Source organism: Schistocerca americana, chromosome 4 (genome assembly GCF_021461395.2).
Source record: "Schistocerca americana isolate TAMUIC-IGC-003095 chromosome 4, iqSchAmer2.1, whole genome shotgun sequence".
In the NCBI taxonomy this organism is placed as follows: domain Eukaryota; kingdom Metazoa; phylum Arthropoda; class Insecta; order Orthoptera; family Acrididae; genus Schistocerca; species Schistocerca americana.
This window is the reverse complement of record NC_060122.1, coordinates 729,478,944-729,485,351: the sequence shown is the minus strand read 5'-3', so window position 1 is coordinate 729,485,351 and position 6,408 is coordinate 729,478,944. Positions and strand designations below refer to the sequence as shown.

At 40.4% G+C, this 6,408-nt stretch overlaps 1 protein-coding gene across 1 annotated transcript in view; it reads left to right on the top strand.

The window, feature by feature from the left end:
- The first annotated feature begins 1,722 nt into the window (after positions 1-1,722).
- Positions 1,723-6,408, top strand: part of LOC124613127 — a 29,354-nt gene continuing 24,668 nt past the window's right edge. The window contains exon 1 of the mRNA XM_047141743.1: positions 1,723-1,777. The gene's annotated coding sequence lies outside the window, so the exon portion shown is untranslated. The remainder of the gene's footprint in view (positions 1,778-6,408) is intronic.

The window sequence follows — 6,408 nt, the reverse complement described above, 5'->3', positions numbered from 1 at the left end:
GATATGGCAGCGCTTGTGCTTGGTCCGGCATTGTCATGCTGGACAGACTCGTCGCATTCGGAACTCGATTACAGCAAGTTGTTTTTCAAGCACCGACCTAGCTGCGTTATACACCACCACGCGATAGCTAGAACTCTGAGCCCTCTAGTGGCAGGTGTTTACAACTTGCATCAACGGAGCGGGAAGGTCGACCGAGTAATATGCGTGACAAGTTATACCTCAAGCGATATTGAGAACAGAAGAAAAAATTTCGAAGGCATTACTTTTCAGCACGCCCTCGTATTTTGCTACACATGAATTCGTTGAATATAACTGCTCTAAATGCAAAATCTCATCAGCTCGTTGGTTCTATATCTTCATTTTTAATTCGGGGCGTTATCATTTTGATGTGTTGATTGTACATTGTTTTAGATTTATTGTAGCAGTTTCTCAGACTTCGTCTCAGTTTCTCTGTATTAAATTCTTCCACTAAATGTTGTAGATTCTCTGCATCTGAAGCAATTAGTACAGTGTCAAAGCAAAACGACGATGTTTGAGACTTGTATTATTACGTATTTATTCTTCGTTTTCCCAGTTGGTGGCTCTGAAGACTACCTCCAGGCTTTGGTGGTACAGAAACTCCTCGCCTAACTCCTCTTTCGACTCGAAATTTCCTACTGTCCTCGCCAGTCTAACGGTAGCTATAGAATATAAAGCATACAAATTGCACATATCAAGTACGAAATAAAGAGATAATAGGAAAACAATCGCTCATATCAGAGTAGAGGACAGGTTAATTGGGTGCCGTACAGGTTAGTACAGGGGCAACAGTGGAGCGACAGGTGGAGTTTGAGAAACGTGTAATAGACTACAGTGAACTTATATCGATAGGAAGCAATGGTCGAGTCAAAAAAATTAATCGACGTACACTGATACTTGAAAGAAATATTGTCCAATTCATTTATACATCCAGGTAATTACTTTTATAACACAGAAAGATGTATGCCATTATTCCGTCATTTACATATTGGCAGGCCGGTCGAAGTGGCCGTGCGGTTAAAGGCGCTACAGTCTGGAACCGCAAGACCGCTGCGGTCGCAGGTTCGAGTCATGTCTCGGACATGGATGTTTGTGATGTCCTTGGGTTAGTTAGGTTTAACTAGTTCTAAGTTCTAGGGGACTAATGACCTCAGCAGTTGAGTCCCATAGTGCTCAGAGCCATTTGAACCATTTGAACATATTGGCATTGTTAATTTATTACTGATGAGAGACACTATAGAGTTCAATCCCTTGCAATAGTCTCATTGTTAACTGCCTCGGATTTTGTGTCCTGATCATCTTTCTGAACGAAAAACTTCATTTCAAAAGAATGTACAGAAATTATGAATGATATTTTTGTGGAAGATGAAGGTGTACTACGTAAAAGCTAAACAAAGGCCTTACATTTCTAAGATAATAATGGAAATTCAGATGAGAACAAGTTTCGGTAAAATAACAAACAATAGGAGGTGTTATCGTATCTAGTTCGCGGTCACGCGCTGAGTGTAAGGAAAATATTCTGAGCAAACAGTAAACAACCGCGTTCCAACGCAGGACAAGGTGAAGGGCATATTTTAAAGCCGCCACTCAGCAACGAGAAAATTTTCCTCCATTGATAACTGTGGCATCTGAGTCACTAACTTCGAAGCTGTTTTAAAAATGACGTCGTAACTATTCTCGAGTCAGTACAAAAGACGACCGTTTTCATGTTGCTCTTCACTTCTCCCGAAGACTCGAAAGCAACTTTTCCGCTAAAGTGGTGAGTTTCGTTCCAAATGTGAACAGTTCATCTTTTTTCCCATAAGTCTGCATGTTGTCTCATCTATTAAAACACACCGAAATTAATAAGAAATAACATATTGTATTTTATCGTTCTCCGAAAGCCTTAGAACTTCCCACTGAAAGCACTCTGCGTGACGCAAAGCTATGGCATCGAGAGCTCTAACAGTCACGCATTTTTTTTTTCACAATGAGTCAACGAAGTGAAGTAAACTGGAAAGTACGATTACTTCAGGAAACCGTTCTGACATCCCAAGAGGAATATTTCACTTTTACATCTAAATACATACTCCGTACGCCACCAAGATGTGTCCATGGTGGAACCATTTCCTTTCTTGTTCTGCACATAAATGAAATGGGGGAAAAAGACTCCTCATATGCTACCATGAGGGCCCTATTTATCTTGTCTTCACGGTCACTACGTGATAATAGATTCGGTTCTCTAAACTTCCTCAATAGCGTTTCGCATAAACAAGTCTTCTTCTCTCCAGCGATTACCATTTGAATTCACATAGCAGTACCATAACATTTGTTTATATTAACAATATTGCGTTATTCCGATATTTTGATTAGCCAAGTAAGTTCTTAAAAATGTTATTTTGATTTCTTTTTAATTAGTTATGATTTCAAAATTGAAGTCATGGCTGAATAAATCAACTTTTCCTCATTTTTTAAATAATTTTGATAATCTTCAAAATGAAGAAATTGTTGCATTATCGTACCAGGGTTCTCAAAGTGTTCCGTCAAACTAATAATTCTTCTTCACTGTCACTGAGGGCAGCAACGTCATCAGCGAATCTTATCATTTATACGGTTCCATCCTGAACTTTGATTTCATTCTTGAACGTTTCCTTCATTTGCGTCATTTATTCTTCGACAACTAGATTGAACAGCAGAGTTAAAAGTCTACATGCCTGTCTTACTTCCATCTTAATCAGAACACTTCGTTCATGGTCTTCCATTGTTTTTATTCCGTCTTTGTTTTTGTCGATATTGTATATTATTTGTCTATCGCCAGAGCTTACTCCTACCTTTCTCAAAATTTCGAGCATCTTGCAACAATTTTATATTGTAAAATGAATTTTTCAGGTCGAAAAATCCTATGAACGTGTCTTGATTTGATTTCGTTATCACTCGCAACTGAAGAACGGCCTCTCTGGTGCGCTTACCTGTCCGAACTGCAAAGTTATCGTCACCTAGCAGATACTCAGTTTTCTTTTCCATTCTTCTGAATACTGTTCTTGTCAACAACACGTATGCCTGAGTCGCTAAGCTGATTATGTGATACTTCTATCAGGTAACTGCTCTTTCTGTATTCGGGATTGTGTGGTTGATATTTTTCCAAAAGTCTAATGATACGTCTCCAGCCTCCTGGAATCCGCACACCAGCTTTAATAGCAGTTCACTTGGCAGTTCCACAATGATTTCAGAAAACCAAGAGAAATATTAAACTTCCTGGCAGATTAAAACTGTGTGCTGGCCCGAGACTCGAACTCGGGACCTTTGCCTTTCGTGGGCAAGGGCTCTACCCACTGGGCTACCCAAGCACGAAAACTGCAATTCATACGTTCAACTGTCGTACAGATGCAATAATGGATACAAAAATAGGTGAGGACATAATTGGGTGACAGCACAGATCGCTCGATAGAGATCCCAGAACAAGATAACCGTTAGGCATAGATTCTCTACTAAATATGCTGACTAACTGGCCCTCTTTTAGCATTAGTTTAGCTTTGGCCTTTGGGATATCGGACCGTGCCACGTGAGAGGAAGTAGGTGCAGGTTCTTCCAGACTGTAAGGAAGGTACTAACAACAATGCGCAAAACAATAGACCCATCTCACTGACGCCAATTTCTTGAATTATGGAACGTTAACTGTACTCATGCATTTCTCTTTTAAAAGCTGAATAACTCCCATATGGGAATCAACGCAGTTTCTGCTAGTACCAAAACGTACAAATCGGCTTAATCTGTTGGATCATAAGAATCAGAATTGAGACAATAAATGAGGCCCCGATAATACACTGTCGCTTGACTACAGGACGCCTTCGACACAGTTCCGCACCGTCGCATGTGTATACGGAATACCCGAAGACAAGTACGATTGGATACATTCCTTGCAAACGGAACGTATTAGGAAGGCACAGCCAGGGGAGAGGTAGCATCGGGCGTACCTCAAGGGCCCGTGCCTCTGCCCTGGATACAGATGTACGGATGGAGAACGTCTGTAGTCCTATGAGACTATTCTAAGACGACGCATTTATGTACTGTAGTGCTCAAAAGTATCCGAACGGCCTGAATTGCATTTCGCCTGGTTCGCATGCAACCCACATAACGCAGCTCTGTAGCAGGTCCTCTACTCGCTCTTTGGTACAGTTGTTTGACTATTGAAAATGGTTACAACAAGTCACCACTAGAAAACACTGCTCTGTATCGTAATAATTCAAGATGTAAAGTTATACCACAATACTAGAAATACCAGGGAACACCTTATCACAGATAAGACTGTCCTTAAGGCTTGTAAGCTCACATTTATTGCAATAAATGACATACCTGGAATGTTACCACTCTCATTATTACGTCAGATAGGCAATGCACGTAGTAAGTTCGTCTTATTCATGATTTCCTCTTCAAAGTAACACATCGTACTTGTTATTTAACACAAAATGACATTAAAAATTTAAGTTATTCATGAGCAGCTAGCTGAGAATATGTATGAACTTCAAATGACACGACGAACCGTCTCGTTCTGAATATGGATTCAAACCCAGGTCATGCAGACTAAGATTTCGCGACTGACGGAAACTAACAATCATTCCTGACTAGGCATGCAGAGAGTGATATACCTCGTTTTTAAACAGTATCATTTAGCAAATATAATCTTTAAATTACATAACGCAGACATTTATAACGGGTGCGTATTCCTACCCAGCATCTATTGTCTGTGTTAAAGAACTACGAGAAATGTCAAATATTGCTTATTCACAAGTAACTTACTTCAAAAGCCGTGAGGTAAAGCTTTGTGTTGGACAGGGATTCGAACCCAGAATCTAATCGAATTGTTATCGAAGCACAATCAACTGTGACATATCCGATTTTCGCTCCAGAAGATATAAGTTTTAATTGAACTCCAACCCGGCACCTATCGCTGTTATATTCTAGAGAAAACGAACGTTAAATATGGGTTTGTTACACCAGCAGCGATATGTGAGCATGTTTGAACTAGAAATAATATGACGAAGAGTTCAGTCCTGACTGGGAATCGAACCCCACACATATCGTTGACTACACACAAAGGGACGTCAGAAACCGAATTTTTCTCCGCCAGTAGCTCGGAATAACATCCTTGAACTTTCAGTTATCTCTCAAATAGTTCAGTGTCCCAATGGGAGTCAAAAACGACAGATTTTGTTAGTGTTGACAGCGAATAAAAGTGGATTAAAAATCAAAATTGTTATCCACCAGCAGATAAGTGTTCTCATGCTAGAGCTTGATAATACATAATGAAAACTTTAGTGCCGGGCCAGGATTCGAACCCATTCATGCGCAATACGTGCAAATGTTGATTAATCTGCAGTTTTAAACACACAACAAACAGTAGTCGAGCTGTATTGTCACGAAGGGATCAAATTCCGCGATAAGCTCGGTCTGAGTTCCATTCCAAGTTCAGAACCAATTTCATCGACATACAGAAGCTCAAATAAAAGATGGAATTAGTGTCCTGTTACCCTACATAGCGTTTGTTTCGTCGTTAGAAATAAATAACTAGTATAAGAAAGGTTACTGGTGACAGAGTTCCCGCATTTCGCCACTGTTGACTTTATTGTGGTTCAACCTAACGTCTACTCGGTACAGAAGGAATATCATGTTTAACGTGAATTTCAGACCACAACAAAGTTATACCTTATTCACTTGGCGTTGCCAGAAGACAATAGAATCTGTCTCTCCCTATTAAAAATCATTGGCAGAAGTTGGAATCGAACCCAGACCATCAACATAGGAAACTATCAGCAATCCAACACACCACCAAACCCTCGTCTGTGTAATGCATTTTTCTATCATAACACCGTTGCGGCACACTTGATGAGAATTCTAACACACAAGCTCCCTGTAGTGGTTTGCAGCATGTTCAGTACATTCATTTACTTGGTTGACCGAATCGCCATGAACTAGCTGCCTCGGCTACCCAGTGCATACATTCGACTCTATCTTGCAAATACAGGAATAAAATCACGTAACTGCCACCTACACAGAACTGCCAACAGTGTAGGATGCAGAAATTTAAATAGGAAGCGTTCCTTTCCTTTTGAGCTACTCTATTGGGCTATCTGTTTGTTGAAAACGTCGTGCAGTGGAAAAGAAAAGCTGTAACTGTCTGTCTCTCAGAAGTCTAGTTCCAGCCATACACATTATCTCACAGCACTGTGGAATTCGGAAGTTCTGGAGGACCTGTTGTTGACTTCTGCTGTAGCTACGTGACAGGTAGTAGCGTAACGGTAAGCGTCGCGCACCCTAGATCAGATGTACGAGTTCTATTACATTCGCTCCTACTTTTTTTTAAACGCAATTCTGCTGTCTGCTGAAGTTACCAACTTAATGGAACTTTGAGCA